The sequence below is a fragment of the Ambystoma mexicanum genome, chromosome 9, assembly GCF_040938575.1.
Source record: "Ambystoma mexicanum isolate Mex_15411 chromosome 9, UKY_AmexF1_1, whole genome shotgun sequence".
Classification (NCBI taxonomy): domain Eukaryota; kingdom Metazoa; phylum Chordata; class Amphibia; order Caudata; family Ambystomatidae; genus Ambystoma; species Ambystoma mexicanum.
Window position 1 is genome coordinate 146,618,711 of NC_090931.1, and position 17,429 is coordinate 146,636,139.

Here is a 17,429-nt window from a genome sequence, read left to right on the forward strand (position 1 = left end):
ACACATGATTGGGGATTGTGAGGACCTGGTGGGGGATGCCCATGGTTGCTGGGGGGTGGGGGTGGTGGTAGACATGAGTGGGGGCCTGTTGGAGGCTGCCCCTGGTGGCTGAGGGGTGGGGGTGGTGGGAGACATGAGTGGGGGCCTGGTGGAGGCTGCCCATGGTGGCAGGGGGGTGGGGGTGGTGGGAGACATGAGTGGGGGCCTGGTGGAGGGTGCCCCTGCACTGCTGGGGGGTGGGGGTGGTAGTAGACATGAGTGGGGGCCTGGTGGAGGGTGCCCATGGTGGCTGGGGGGTGGGGGTGGCGGTAGACATGAGTGGGGGCCTGGTGGGGGCTGCCCCTGCACTGCTGGGGGGTGGGGGTGGTGGGAGACATGAGTGGGGGCCTGGTGGAGGGTGCCCCTGGTGGCGGGGGGGTGGGGGTGATAGGGGACATGAGTGGGGGCCTGGTGGAGGCTGCCCCTGCACTGCTGGGGGGTGGGGGTGGTGGGAGACATGGGTGGGGGCCTGGTGGAGGGTGCCCCTGGTGGCTGGGGGGTGGGGGTGGTGGGAGACATGGGTGGGGGCCTGGTGGAGGGTGCCCCTGGTGGCGGGGGGTGGGGGTGATAGGGGACATGAGTGGGGGCCTGGTGGAGGCTGCCCCTGCACTGCTGGGGGGTGGGGGTGGTGGGAGACATGGGTGGGGGCCTGGTGGAGGGTGCCCCTGGTGGCTGGGGGGTGGGGATGGTGGGAGACATGAGTGGGGGCCTGGTGGAGGCTGCCCATGGTGGCAGGGGGGTGGGGGTGATGGGAGACATGAGTGGGGGCCTGGTGGAGGGTGACCCTGGATGCTGGGGGGTGGGGGTGATGGTAGACATGAGTGGGGGCCTGGAGGAGGCTGCCCCTGCACTGCTGGGGGGTGGGGGTGGTGGGAGACATGAGTGGGGGCCTGGGGGAGGGTGACCCTGGATGCTGGGGGGTGGGGGTGGTGGGAGACATGAGTGGGGGCCTGGTGGAGGCTGCCCCTGCACTGCTGGGGGGTGGGGGTGGTGGGAGACATGAGTGGGGGCCTGGTGGAGGCTGCCCATGGTGGCAGGGGGTGGGGGTGGTGGGAGACATGAGTGGGGGCCTGGTGGAGGGTGACCCTGGATGCTGGGGGGTGGGGGTGATGGTAGACATGAGTGGGGGCCTGGTGGAGGCTGCCCCTGCACTGCTGGGGGGTGGTGGGAGACATGGGTGGGGGCCTGGTGGAGGGTGCCCATGGTGGCTGGGGGGTGGGGGTGGTGGTAGACATGAGTGGGGGCCTGGTGGGGGCTGCCCCTGCACTGCTGGGGGGTGGGGGTGGTGGGAGACATGAGTGGGGGCCTGGTGGAGGGTACCCCTGGTGGCGGGGGGGTGGGGGTGATAGGGGACATGAGTGGGGGCCTGGTGGAGGCTGCCCCTGCACTGCTGGGGGGTGGGGGTGGTGGGAGACATGGGTGGGGGCCTGGTGGAGGGTGCCCCTGGTGGCTGGGGGGTGGGAGACATGAGTGGGGGCCTGGTGGAGGGTGCCCCTGCACTGCTGGGGGGTGGGGGTGGTGGTAGACATGAGTGGGGGCCTGGTGGAGGCTGCCCCTGCACTGCTGGGGGGTGGGGGTGGTGGGAGACATGAGTGGGGGCCTGGTGGAGGGTGCCCCTGGTGGCTGGGGGGTGGGGGTGGTGGGAGACATGGGTGGGGGCCTGGTGGAGGGTGCCCCTGGTGGCTGGGGGTGGTGGGAGACATGGGTGGGGGCCTGGTGGAGGGTGCCCCTGGTGGCTGGGGGTGGTGGGAGACATGGGTGGGGGCCTGGTGGAGGCTGCCCATGGTGGCAGGGGCGGGGGGGTGATAGGGGACATGAGTGTGGGCCTGGTGGAGACTGCCCCTGCACTGCTGGGGGGTGGGGGTGGTGGGAGACATGGGTGGGGGCCTGGTGGAGGGTGCCCATGGTGGCTGGGGGGTGGTGGGAGACATGGGTGGGGGCCTGGTGGAGGGTGCCCCTGGTGGCGGGGGGTGGGGGTGATAGGGGACATGAGTGGGGGCCTGGTGGAGGCTGCCCCTGCACTGCTGGGGGGTGGGGGTGGTGGGAGACATGGGTGGGGGCCTGGTGGAGGGTGCCCCTGGTGGCTGGGGGTGGTGGGAGACATGAGTGGGGGCCTGGTGGAGGGTGCCCCTGCACTGCTGGGGGGTGGGGGTGGTGGTAGACATGAGTGGGGGCCTGGTGGAGGCTGCCCCTGCACTGCTGGGGGGTGGGGGTGGTGGGAGACATGGGTGGGGGCCTGGTGGAGGCTGCCCCTGGTGGCTGGGGGGTGGGGGTGGTGGGAGACATGAGTGGGGGCCTGGTGGAGGGTGCCCCTGGTGGCGGGGGGGTGGGGGTGGTGGGAGACATGGGTGGGGGCCTGGTGGAGGGTGCCCCTGGTGGCTGGGGGTGGTGGGAGACATGGGTGGGGGCCTGGTGGAGGGTGCCCCTGGTGGCTGGGGGTGGTGGGAGACATGGGTGGGGGCCTGGTGGAGGCTGCCCCTGGTGGCGGGGGGTGGGGGTGATAGGGGACATGAGTGTGGGCCTGGTGGAGGCTGCCCCTGCACTGCTGGGGGGTGGGGGTGGTGGGAGACATGGGTGGGGGCCTGGTGGAGGGTGCCCATGGTGGCTGGGGGGTGGGGGTGGTGGGAGACTTGGGTGGGGGCCTGGTGGAGGGTGCCCCTGGTGGCGGGGGGGTGGGGGTGATAGGGGACATGAGTGGGGGCCTGGTGGAGGCTGCCCCTGCACTGCTGGGGGGTGGGGGTGGTGGGAGACATGGGTGGGGGCCTGGTGGAGGGTGCCCCTGGTGGCTGGGGGGTGGGGGGAGACATGGGTGGGGGCCTGGTGGAGGCTGCCCATGGTGGCAGGGGGGTGGGGGTGGTGGGAGACATGAGTGGGGGCCTGGTGGAGGGTGACCCTGGATGCTGGGGGGTGGGGGTGATGGTAGACATGAGTGGGGGCCTGGTGGAGGCTGCCCCTGCACTGCTGGGGGGTGGGGGTGGTGGGAGACATGGGTGGGGGCCTGGTGGAGGCTGCCCATGGTGGCAGGGGGTGGGGGTGGTGGGAGACATGAGTGGGGGCCTGGTGGAGGGTGACCCTGGATGCTGGGGGGTGGGAGTGGTGGGAGACATGAGTGGGGGCCTGGTGGAGGGTGACCCTGGATGCTGGGGGGTGGGGGTGGTGGGAGACATGAGTGGGGGCCTGGTGGAGGCTGCCCATGGTGGCAGGGGGGTGGGGGTGGTGGTACACATGCATTGTTGATCAGTAGTGCAAGGTGACATGTGGGTTGGCTGGGGGGCATGCCCATGGTGGATGGGCTGCCTGCGGGACATGAGCATGGGTGCAGGGTAGTCCCCCGTGGTGTGGGCTGCCTGCAGGGTCCGTGGAGGTTGTGGAGCGTACACCTGGGAGGGCCCACACGGCCAATTCACGTGTGGTACTCCCCAGAACCCCTGAAATACAAGTACCCTGATGAAATTGCGTGTGGAACTTCCCGCGCACCCCTGAAATACACGTACCCTGCTGAAATCGCGTGTGGAAATTCCCGCGCACCCCTGAAATACACGTACCCTGCTCGCACTGGGCCAATCGCGTGTGGAACTTCCCGCGCACCCCTGAAATACACGTACCCTGCTGAAATCGCGTGTGGAAATTCCCACGCACCCCTGAAATACACGTACCCTGCTCGCACTGGCCCAATCGCGTGTGGAACTTCCCGCGCACCCCTGAAATACACGTACCCTGATGAAATCGCGTGTGGAACTTCCCGCGCACCCCTGAAATACACGTACCCTGATGAAATCGCGTGTGGAACTTCCCGCGCACCCCTGAAATACACGTACCCTGCTGAAATCGCGTGTGGAAATTCCCGCGCACCCCTGAAATACACGTACCCTGCTCGCACTGGGCCAATCGCGTGTGGAACTTCCCGCGCACCCCTGAAATACACGTACCCTGATGAAATCGCGTGTGGAACTTCCCGCGCACCCCTGAAATACACGTACCCTGCTGAAATCGCGTGTGGAAATTCCCGCGCACCCCTGAAATACACGTACCCTGCTCGCACTGGGCCAATCGCGTGTTGGACTTCCCGCGCACCCCTGAAATACACGTACCCTGCTGAAATCGCGTGTGGGACTTCCCGCGCACCCCGGAAATACACGTACCCTGCTGTAATCGCGTGTGGAACTTCCCGCGCACCCCTGAAATACACGTAACCTGCTGAAATCGCGTGTGGAAATTCCCGCGCACCCCTGAAATACACGTACCCTGCTCGCACTGGGCCAATCGCGTGTGGAACTTCCCGCGCACCCCTGAAATACACGTACCCTACTGAAATCGCGTGTGGAACTTCCCGCGCACCCCTGAAATCCACGTACCCGGCCAAATCGCGTGTGAGACTTCCCGCGCACCCCGGTATACACGCACACGTATTTTTTGTCAGCGGGTGTCCGTGTTTGTGGGTACCCCTTTGCACGTCATTTGTCCTGGAGGGCCACAGTATAGGACATTCATCATGGCAGTATATAGGTGCTATTTGTTGGCGCACCTTTTGGCGCACATTTCTTACAGCCACAGAGACGCTACCGCCTGCTTTCTTGTGGCGGTCGTGTTTGTGCCTGTTCGCTGGTTTGAGCGTGCGCTTTTTTGCCCTATTCTATTCCATGAATACGTGTTGTAGGCGAGCGTGTGGGCGTTCCGCGCACTTGTGCCCTGTACTTTCCCCGTGACGCCCACGTTTTGGCAAGTTGTTCCCCATTCCGAGTGTTACGCCCGTGTTCCGCCTACTTTTGTTGCGTGCGCCGCGCTATGTGTGAATTTCGCTGTGGCCTGTGCGATTTTCGCTGTGACCTGGCGCACGCTGTTAGATGGCCTGTGCGCCAACGTGCGCCGCGCACTTTTTTATCGCACATCCGCTGGTTTTCTCGCGCACGGACTTCCATGAATCGACGTGCGCTGCTTTTCGTGCGATTTTCGCACTTGCACTGCGATTTTCGCTATTCCACTGCGATTCGCACGTTTTTGCCCACTTGCGCCGCGCTAATTATTCCATGAATCGGCCTGTAAATGTTATAGGTTTTGAGTTCCGCTTTAAAAATGTACTTGTAATGTTGGGCACCAAAATAATTTTACCTGCGCTGTTTCGGCGATTTTGCCAACCTCCTCTGCAAATGGCAAGAAAGCCATGGCAACTTTGACAAAACACACCATCCTCTTCCTAAAGCAGGCATTATTTCAAATACCTGTGCCGCTTTATGATAAGTCTGCAGTAATGGTACCTCAATTCAAATACAATCAAAACATGTCACATTTACGAATAGTTGTTGCTTATGCATGACAGTTATTTGAAAACCAATCGGATATCAAGTGTGCTTATGGGTATACAGTGTGCAACATTATCCTGACTGGGAAACCACAGGAACAGACAATGCACCTTAAGTAAGCGCAAAGACAAGTTATTCTTGTTTAAGCTTTTTTTTTTCTTTTTTTTTGCGGAAGGCCCAATATTACTGTGCAGAATATATTTCAAATGCACAAAGTCATGGGCTGTAATTCTTCAATTCGTTCAAATCTGTGACACCCAAAAAACGGCGTGAACCATAGAATTTGAAAACCTTACAGCTCCTAGAATTATTTTCCAATATTTTCTGTTTATTTTCATATGGATTTTCTTAAATGGGCAGAGACCTGTTATTGAATGGGAGAAGTCATCTTTTTTATACGTTTTGGGGTGGAGAAAAAGTGTGGGTATAAAGGCTGTCGCCCTGCACCTCAGAGCATTAGATTTCCACAGAAGTTGCCCGACACTCCTTCAGGGCACTCTACTGCTGTTATTTACATGATCGTACGTCTGTCATTGTCTCTGTTCTGTCATTGTCTCTGTTCTGACATAATTAAGCCTGGTTTTCAGAAAAGCTTGTTTATGCCGAAACACGTGTCAACAGTAACGGGCATTTGAATACAACTAGAAAACGGGTCACTAAGACCCATTAAAGACACACTTAATCAAACCAAAGATACCAACTACGTGTATTATTTGGAGTGTCTGGCGCACCATTGGAGCACAAATACGAAGACTTCTCTTTACTCTTAAGGAATGGGTATACTTTTAGGTGGATTGACTAATGCTTTCAAAAGGTCTGTAATGAAAGCACACACGTTCAACAGACCAACATCTTCACATTATGCTAAGGATAATGGAGAGCCAATTAAACAGGAGTACCTGGTCCTTCACAATGATACATTCAAAACACAAACGTTGAATAGTAAGTAGGGTGTTCGGTGTTCTTAAGGTGGCAGTGTTCGCGGGATGTCAGTCACCTGCAACACTTTTTGACTACTCACATTCAATCAGACAATAATTACTGTTCTTGCTTGTATGACATTTGTGTTGTGTGTTACTCCATAAAAGTAACATGTGGCTATGGTCCATGGCCAGCTTTCCTTTGGTTGCCAAATGCTTTGCCATACTTTCCAGCATGACCCGTTCCAATCTGCAGGTGCTTATTCAGTCCTGGTTTTTATCTGCATTCCTGGACTTGTTGGCCGAGCTTTATAAAGGGGGAAAAGTGGAACTACAAGTCCCAGATTGTAAAGAAAAAAAACAGGACTGGATAAGCACCTGCCGATTGGAACGGGTCGTGTGGGCAAGCATTCTTTGCTGGACATAACGGCTTCGTATAATATTTCAAATGAAAGTTATAAAAAATGTTAAAAGCATTTTGCAGATTCTAGAAACGCATGTACAGTGAAAACGTCATGCTATCATTTGAGTTTTACGCTTCCAGGCATGTTTTACCATTAGTAAGTGCATTTACATACACTAGCAGCAGAGGAATACTTCAACCAGGTGTCATAAAACAACAGCGAATAGACCTGGTACTCTAAACAATTATCTATGAATGGGCAAATGCCAGCCACACACACAAATTCATACAAGTTTGTCTTATAAAAACGACGTATTTTCAATGATCTTTCAAAATGAGCAAACATTTTCCAGGCAATGATATTAGGAAAGGATTGAGTTTTAATGGACAGCCAGATACAATACTCGGGTAACCTCCCACGGATCTCCACTTTTTGAGTCTTACAAATTCTGTGAATGTCACAGAGTTGACTTATAGGACACAACTGATTTTATGTACCCAGCCAAAGGCAGGATTTAATTTACCAATAATGGTTCCATGAATTGCTGGGGTTGGCAACTCTGAAGCATGTCAACTTGGCATGTTAGACCTGATTTCACGGCTGGCGTCTGCTCCATTTCCAAAAACCCTACGCTCAAGAGGCCTCGCCCACATGGCAGAGTCTAGAGGATCAGGGATCCGTCCTTATTTATTTTTTTTAAGTTCATGTTCAGCACAAGCGCAATTTGGTAAAATTGCAAATAGATTTTAGGAGACTAGAAAATCATAATGCGGGAAAAGAAAAATATTTTTGATGGGTGACAAATTTGAGATGCAGTTGCTGAACCTTGTGGCGTTTTGGGTATTTTTTAACACACAGAATAGTGATAGTCTATGAAATTGTGAGTTGCACTAGTTTGCGAAACTGTGCATGGCCTATTCTTATTTGCGAGTCAGCAAAAAAAGAGCAACTCATCCTTGCACTGATGCACTAGTTAATCAACCTATGAAACTTTATTAAATCAATTACACATCTAATAATACAATAAATGTAAACAAGCCATTTTTGAAAAGCACAACAACATGAAGCACTTCTAGAACACAAGATGATTCACATCCATTAAAGACACACATTTCATGCTACAGGAGAATCTAGCAGAAACACGAAACCCCATAAATGTGCGTCTCTGCTGCTCCTGCAGAACTACTGTTATTTGCAGCTGCTGCTCAAAAACGCTTCCACATCACAGACAACTCCTGCCCATCCCTTGACAGTAGAAGGAGCATGGCTGCTCTTGTGCTCCATATCCCCCTTGCAAGAACAGTGGTTTTAACCAAGCCCATGTATGCCAACTATCAAAGGGATAGAAGAAGAAGAGGTGGGTGCTTGTGTGGCTGTCCCCACAAGGGTGGCCGTAACACTGGCAATCGGCCTCTGCTTTTCCTGTCCATGTCCCACAGAGACCCAACAATGGAAGTTGGACACGTGTAGATTTTCTGTGAAACTGTCGGGCAGCCACAGACAAAAGTTCTTCCAGGAATTGACGCAATACGGCTACAATAGCGACAGAAAACCTACCAGAAAGCACAGTACAGGCAGCATGCAGATCTTCAACCATTCACCGTAAGCATTGCGGAACGTCCTGTGCTGTCAACCTGCCTGTGCCAATGGACCTCATTGGAAATGGTTAGATAGGAAGAGGAAGTCAAATAGCATTTTGGGGGATCACGAATGCCTTGGATCAATTTGCGCGTTGGTTCCATCCGTTCCAATGCATGTTATTTAGAAATCTGCATATCATTTGGAGCCCTTCCCCCTACACGCAAGTTATATTTCAACTGCAGTTGTCCCTTTTGTGTTCCAGGACATGCATACTGCAGGGGGCTGGTGGACATGCATGATCAGAATAGCTAGTAAAAGAAGACATTCTACGAACAATATAGCAGTAAAAAAATGTATGGTGACTTGCAAATATATATATTTATTTACACACACACTTACACACACACACACACACACACGATTAATGATCACTAGTAAACCTTAATATAAGCAAAATGCATAACACTAAAAGAGCACATTGCACCAGCACATCACCTGCCCATGTAGGAAGAATGCGCCTTTCATCGGGATATCAACAATTGACTCCTTTTCAAGCTGTGCTCCGGTGCCAATACTTTTTAGATCAGCAAAGAGACCTAAAAACTTCAGACCTAAAAACGTCCTGGCTAGGGCACTGGTGAAGCCACTGGCAGAAACTTGAAAAAAGTTGTAAGGACACAATCCCTTAGTCAAGCATTCACTTACCGGGTATGACTCATCATTTCCTAGTCGGCCTTCCCATTTTGCACAAGTACGGTTTGCTGTGTGGCGCTTTGGGTAGCAGCCGCTATCGTTCGTTCAACTAACCAATTAAAATATGTCTGCCTATTATAAAACAAAGGACCGAGCTAAAAAAAAATAAAAAAAAGCAACCAGGAGATCTTTTAAAAAAATAGTCCAGCCGCCTCTAGTCCCCTTTAAACCGCGTCTTGGTGCAAACTCTTGCCTGTGCAACGGCAGAAAGACCGCGAGCATATGTTTGTAAAGGAGCCAAAATCCAGCCTTCGGAAAACTTTCTGGCTCGTGTTCATTTTAAATTTTTTTTTTTAATGGAAAGCTCGAGAAAGGGCTAGAACATGCTTTCAGGGGTAGATCAAGTGGGATCCTTTGGAGGTGCATCTTCTTATATGCGAAACCCCCACAATCTCACCCGCCCTCTTTTCTACCTCCTCCCCCACCAGTCAGCGGCCGCCATCAATGAAACCACACAACTTTAGAAACATGAAATTCAACATACCTCAGTCGTTAATAGGTAACTCCAGAGGTGCATATTGTACTGAAGTCATCTAACAATTGTTTTGGGAAGTTTAATTGGTTTTCCCGCCCTCTCCTACAGGGCCGAAGCCACAGTAGGTTTCTGTCAACACACAAGGGGTGGCAACTAGGCCTTCTGTGGTTACACACAGAATTCTATGCACTGAGATATCTAGGAACAGGCAGTGCACAATTGTGGGAGTCACACGGCATACGGCCGTGCCGCATCACGACCACATTGTCATGCCACAAATGTAAACCACACATTGAGAAAAACAGGGGAACCGACTTGAAAATGAACACATACACATACACATTCAAAATGAAAGCGCGACATGCCGCGAAGGTGCAGGCTCAGAGCACAGGCTTGTTTGCTGGCTTTTCCCCCCTCTTTTCCATCCCGCATTCTGATCACGATCCGCTGCGGCGCCACTGCACCAATCCTCTGCATGGATCTTGGACTTAAACGTGCTGACTGTCAAAGGACGCGGCGTGCGTGCGTGCATCGGCTTTCGAAATGAACAAGTGAAAGTGAAAAGCAACAGTAATCGGACGTAAAAACCAAGCGCCGAGCTCTGCAGAGAACCCGTTCAGCGGAAGCGTTAATCGGGGGGGATCGCATATGAATCTCCGAGCTGTGACAAGGTCTCTGCCGGCATCCCCCCCTCCTCTGCCTGTCTCTCTCTCTCACTCTTACACACACACATTAGAAAACCCCACAATCCCCAGCAGATGTCGGAGGTTTCTGAATTGCTACCAGGTTTAGTATTACGCTGTAGGATCCAACATTTGAAGCCTGGCATGTTTGCAAGCCACCGAGCTGCGTGTGTTCACCCGCCACATGCAGGGGTTTTCTGCATATCAGCATACAACATTATTTTATCCCCCGAGACATTTTAAAGCAGGTTATATGAAATGCCGGCCCTGTCCAGGGAACTCCAGTAGCGTTCTGTCGATGCTTCTGCAACAAACTAGCCACCCAGAAAACCCAGTGGAAAATGTGTGCAAAGAGACGTGCCTATTTTGCATTTGGACTGGCTCAGGAAATTCAACCGGCACGTCGCCCGATGAAAAATGCCTACATATTTTACATGAGTCTATGTCCTCATTTTCTGCAACTTGTTTTAGCGCCGAAATTGAATTGAATAAACTCTCCCCCTTTTTAATAGAGCGTGTTTAATGATTGCGACTTGTGTTATTTATTGTATTTTTTTATGGTTGTATTGCACTCACTGCAACTGACGCATTCACCATTATGCAATGAGCTTAAACTGAAATGAATTGAGTAATGACTCGTTTGGACGCCCACTGAAAGACCTGATTTACAAAATGCAGTTTTGACTTTTCGGCATGTGTTAAATACAGCTGGCATTTCATGTTCACTGAACTGACACGGAGAGGAGAGAAATCAGCCTGGGTTACATCATTCAAAGGATCCCGGAGCGGAAAGCAGCCGGCCGAATGCGCCGGTAGAGGCACAGGCCGCTCATTCTATGCTGGTTTCCAAAGCTACAGAATCATTTGATGGTTCGGTGTCTCCCCCTGGTATTGTAATGTGGCCGTTTAACACCTTTTTGTTACAGTTTAGTTGTAGGTTTGTTACTATCGTCATTGTCTGCCCCAGTACCTGTGTTGAACGGGCCCCAGGCTTCCATGGTTATCGTTGTAGTTCTTCTGTGATGTTAGACCCAGAAAGTAGCTACGTGCTAGGGTTCTACTTGTGTGGCCCTCCTGCTCCAGTACCATCCTTTTTCATGGCTAGTTGATGATAAACACACCAATTTGCTACGAAATGTGTACTTCTGAAATATATTCTTGTATTGTCATTAGGAAGAGATTGTGCACACACCTAGGCATTGAATGCAAACATTTCACACAAAATACATGTTGAAAATCGTCAGCTTCAATTTGAAGTTATTCCCTTTTCCAATGTAGCTATATTTCTGGGTGCGCAATACAGTCAAATAATCCCCAAAAATGATGGGTACAGATAAAACACGCACAACGACACACCCTCTTGCAGCCAACAACCAGATTTCTTCAGACAAATCAGAAAAGCCAATGTAAACTAAAAATGCACACATAAGCATGACCACCATCTGAATAAATCATACATGCAAACAGACAACTCATGCTCAGCTACCTATATGCCTACGACTACGAACTCGACACTCCATGATGTTGGCGCACATGCACATGCACACACACACAATACTTGAAAATGCCACCCACTGATATTCCAACATGGGCATGGGTGTGAATCGCACACGCATAAACACAGGCATACACACAATATGCCGAAAACGCATGGACAGGTGGACATGGCCACAAATACAACTCACGTTGTAACACATACTAAATTAAACAAAAAGAGAGGAACTATTCCCAGAATGCATAGTTCACGTCTTTACACTACTCACTAAAGAGATAACTTCACCACTGGACCTGTGAGGTAGTGCCGTAGACTTAGTTAGGGTTTGCGTTGTGGTCTGAAAGACTTGGTTCTGACTTTGCTTAGAATCTGGATGTAGTTTCTGGGAACTGTTTGTAGTAATCTTTGCAATGCCAATATTTGTAGAGGTTGCTTTTATAGGTAGCAACCCTAACCCCCTAGTAAGAAAGCATTTGTTTTACTAATTGATCACAACATCAGCTGCTAGTAACTATGGCACCATTTATCATTTCTGCATGAAACATCCCAATTAATATATACATCGGACTCTAAATTGTGTCAGACAGTTTTGTAACGGTCCAATGGGAGGAGGGGGGAGATAAAGTGCCTTGAAACCTGCTTGCAAGCCTCCAAGCACATCTTTTGCTCTCACCCAGAGCAAAAACTGCTGATCAGATTTGTGCCAAATAGGCATTAGAAACTAGTGACTGATCTCGTTTGTGATCTTCCTTTTGTCTGGTGGACATATGTCCCTTTTGCCTTTGTGTGTCTGTGCCTGAGCCATGATCATTAGGAAGGGGCACTCAGGTTGGCTTGGCATAAATCATGGGACCCAGCAACACGTTTCAAATTCCCACCATTGTGCTGACCTTGCACTGCGAAAACCTCGAAAATGGGTAAATTGCAATGCCCTGTGGTCGGCTAGGACAGTGAGGGTCACAAGGGAGTTCAATATGACACAAAATGTGTTTTTTCCATGAGGCCCACGGACAGCAGGATGAGTCAGCTGGTCTTATTTTCTTTTTGGTGTTTGGCTATATTGCACTCCTCTATAATGCCATTGACCTCTGTCATGGCCACAAACCATACTTACTGGACACATAATATGATAGGTTATTTATAATGTCCTTAATACCCAGGGTTTCTAAGCACGGACCCAGGGGTCGAACCTGTGTTGCTTCGTGTCCTCTTGCTTCCAAGGCGAGCACGTTGCCGCTGAACTATCCTCCCGAGACCATGTCAACCATGCTTTGCATCTTTTTCCTATGAACCACTTGAGATTTTTGCATAACCCACTGGCGAGGGCTGTGTAACCATCTAAACTAATGGTAGGACTGTGTGTCACGCAAAATGAAAGATCATGGGGTTTCTAGGAGGGGCAGCCGAAGGTCATGCCGCAGACAACGTATCCACTGGGTGAGGGCCACACCCCAGGCACTTTGTCCACTGGATATGGCGGCTGGCAATGCCAAGAAGATTAGAAGGTGCCTGAGTCACGGCTGTAGGTTATGCCACAGGCAAAGTGATCAAGGGTCATGGGCGAAGCAATAACAGTGGGCACATTGGGTGTCTAGATGACGTTTGGGCACGGTGGCTAGAGATAACTGGGCATGCTCAGGCCATCGCCAGGGGCCACATTTGGGATCTAGGAGGAACAGAGTTCACGTCTGAAGGCACTGCCTGCAAGCTGGACCCAGGCACTGCCCCGTGGACACAATGGATGGCGAGGAGTGCTGAAGACCTTGCCCCATGCAAAGTGTCCAGTGTGCATGCTTGGGCTCACGGAGGAGAGTAATGCAAGGCTGAAGGCCAGACCACAAGCACAGCATTCACTGGCATAGCCACAGGTGTTCACTTGAACAAAAGACACATAACATATGACACACAAAAGAGCTCATGTTCAATTAAATCCTAGTTTGGCGGCAGGGACTTGTTAAGTTGACACTGCAACATAGGCGGGTTCCTGCTGCCAAACATTGCACTATGGGTTGCAAATGTAAATGCAAAAGGCGTCATGCAAGCGTGTACGCCACCTTTTGCCCTTCACATAGAGCAATCCAGGCAGCCTTTAATTTTGATTGTGAGCGCTGCTTGCCATGCTCACATGGCAGACGGTGCTCACAATTACAATTAAATGCTCTACCACATTCTTGAATGTCGAGGAGCGTTTATTTTTCATTTGTTAACACTGCTTACAATGCGCACACAGTAAGCAATGGTCACAATGAACAATATACGCTGTCAGACAGCATTTATTTTTAATTGTAAATGCTGCCTGACCTGCAAGCATGACAGGCAGTGTTTACAATGGATCCATATCTAGTCTGCCTGCTTTATGCTGTGCATAAAGCTGGTGGACCCCATAGGGATCTCCAGAATTTGCGCCAGCATGAAAATCCATGCCAGCCAAATGCTTGAGCATTTGTATGGCAGAGAGGAAGAGAGGCGGCGGAAATGCAAGAAAATGAATGAAAACGAGAGGCGTCAACAATGGAAGGGATACAATCCTCACGCAATGCTTTTACGTCTTCCATTGATGTTACGGATCAATTGAAAATGAGCATAAAAATGTTCTCATAAACAGGAATATTTCTATCATCGGTTAAATATCCATGATCTGTCGGGAAAACATATATTTTCTATGGATGTTAAAGTGTTCTATATGTGGCACTCCTTGGCCACGCATGGCAGAGCACATCCATATGCTAAAGTTCCACTAGGTGTAATAGGTTTAATACTCTTATGATATCCATAAGTGAGTCTCACCATGGATTTCCTAGCTGCGTTCCAAGAGAATACAAGTGGTGCCTCGGAAATGACTGGGTAGGCTGCATGCCATGCGTTATGTCTCTTTCCTCGCTGTAGCCCAAATTGTTGTTGACACCAACACAGAGAACACAGACCTTCCGAACTCCACCATAATGCACATCTCTGGGCTTGAGAAACTGGATGATTCCAGCACATTTTGCACCACAGTGTCCCTGCCAAGAGACATTAGTATGTATACAAGCATCGTCCAATTCAAGGCCCATGTTGTACATGTAGCATGGATACCAATGCCCGCAAGGAGCCCCTATGCCCACACAAGTGCAACCCATGAACAACAACAACATTGGACAAATGCTTTCAACGTGTCCACTGTCTTAACACATTCATGGAAAATCCTTTGTGGTGCAACACCAAGGCAAAACATGCATGCACCACTACACCATTCCAACTGTTACACATCGACACAGTCACAGAAAAGAATCTGTGGTATCACACTAAAAAAACAACAATCATGTGTCTGCAAAAATCCCCTCATCCTTGCATTGACGCTCACGGGTCACGTGTCAAACCAACGTTTCATGCACGGGTATAGAGATGCACTGCTGCAGCCACGCCCCTTTAAACATCACTCTGTGCAACACAAACCCATTGGAGCTAAGTCTTCGTTATGCCTCATGCGCAGAGAAACAACAATCAAAATACGGTTCTCTTTACTACCAAAAACACACTGACACACATGCACCCACACACACCAACATAATACAAGATGTATAGCTTTACAATTGACTACACTGTAAAACTTCGATCCACAAGAAGGCTGAGAAATGGACCCTCAAACTTTTTTATGGCGACACTAACGGGAGTGACACAGTGCAGTCCAATGCACTGTGTATTACATAACAGCTAGACAAGGAAAAATGGGACTTACCAACCCCTCCCCCCCACCACGCGCAAACGCACATCGTAAAAGACATACCACACTGTACACATAAGACAATCCTGCAAAGCATATGATAGTCATTAGACAAAAATATGAGAGCCCCACTACTGAGGATAGGCACGGCTTCCAATAGCCTGCTCTGACGCAAGGCACCACTCATGAGGGTCTGCAATCACGGTTTACCCCACCGTGCCTTACCAGTGGAGAGCTATCTATCTGCATGAGAGTCTGGTCTCACCCACCAATTGTTACTTCTGTTCATAGTTGAATTGCCTAGTGTTTTGGCACTGAGATGACCCTGTGGGTGGGACCAGACTCATAGAGATATATCCCCTCTGTGAAAGGTACAATGTTTTAAAACTTAGTTGGAGACCTGTGTTAGTTCTCAGTAGAAGGGCTCCTGCAGTGTTGTCAGATGTAGACACACATAGATGTGGACTCCTTGCTCTCTGTGCCTAGAGAGTCACGGTTTCACCTCACTGATGATGCCCAATGAGACAAAAACACGTGTCTGTGTTTTCTGTGGGTACCCTTGTTCAAAGAAAAGATGACCCTTCTGGGCAGGCCTAGACAGAAATGTAAATGGATATCTTTCTCAAAGGACGAGTATGCTCGTCCTTTTTGCATAGACTTAATTAAAGCTCAGCAGTTAAGGGGTTAAAAGCTAGAGTGAGTTAAAGCATGGTTATAGAACCTCCTGAGTGGGACCCATACCAGAGAAGATGGTATTTGGCGGTGTTCATTCTCAGAAGCAGGACTACCACACCTTTGGCACATCACAATTATGCTGCATTAAAAATTCAAATGTTATGTAAACCATACATACCACCTTTTGAAAGCATGAGTATGTGTCACACTAAATAATACTTCACCCCCAGCACAATTCATACAGCAAATGATACTTCTCAATGCAAGAATTCCTAACCATGTTCAAAGCCTGTGATCCTGCACAAGTGCTGAAGACTCCTGCCCACTCAACATCAATAAAGTCATGATTGAACGACCCAGACTTGCTCCAGTCCCCACGGAACTGCTCCAAAGCACAATGCTTCACCCCACACACCTTCAAAAGATGGAGTTCACACTCATTTTCATATGGAATATGGTCAAAAGAAACAATGACTTGAATGCACAATCTGTACTCCTACTCCGGGGTGTAACTGCAGTGTTTGACACCACCAGCCACAAAATCCTTCTAAAGACCTTTGGGAATTATGGATTACAGTAAATTGTGGTGGGTTGGATTGCTTCATTCTTCACGGTTTGGACCAAGACCCCACACCTGGCCTATTTGGGGTCATGCCCCTACATTATCACCTGCAGAGCATGCTAAAGATCTAGCCTTTTATGTCTGATATTTAACATTTACATGACTGCTCTCCTTGAACTTGTGAACAACTCAGGCCCTATCTGATTCAACTACACAGATCCAACCCAAATCATCTATAAACATAATGACAATTCTATGTCAAGAAGACCTGAATTTGGCATGTGCCTCGCCAATGTCAACACCTGGGCAATGAGAAACGGACTCACATTTAACCCAACCAAAAGATCCTTCTCTTCATTTTATCTACTGTGCTCTGCAACCCAATCTGTAGGCATTTGGAAAGAAAAGGAGGCTGCCTAATCTGCAGAAAGACCCAGATTAGTAGTAGTGGTCAACACACTCATAGCGCCTATGGAAATCCAATATGGCAATATCTGAGGGTGAAGAAATCATGGCCCTTGTTTTGGACAAACGTAATTTTATCATCTCCAATGTCCAAAAACCCTCTAAGAATGAACCCAGAGACGCACTCTGCAACAAAGTACTTGCTTGGCTTCATGCAAGAACAGGGTCAGGGGTAGTGCGCTCTTCTGATTTGAAATTCCTGCACAGTGTGGAATTGGCCAACTGGTGCACCCAAGGGAGTAGAGCCTGCATTTTGGCGGGGTGTGGAGCCTGCACCCTGCCCATGTATTTGAGACGGTGCAAATATTTACCTATGGGTTCCTCTAATCTTGGTCTCACTGTCTGATTCTGATTTGTTTACTTCATAGTAACTG

At 50.4% G+C, this 17,429-nt stretch overlaps 1 long non-coding RNA gene across 1 annotated transcript in view; it reads right to left on the reverse strand.

Annotated features, from left to right (window-relative positions):
- LOC138487769 (uncharacterized) overlaps nt 1-9,353 on the reverse strand; it is a 207,180-nt gene extending 197,827 nt beyond the window's left edge. The window contains exon 1 of the long non-coding RNA XR_011274542.1: nt 8,950-9,353. This is a non-coding gene — a long non-coding RNA (uncharacterized lncRNA). The remainder of the gene's footprint in view (nt 1-8,949) is intronic.
- Nucleotides 9,354-17,429: the final 8,076 nt, after the last annotated feature.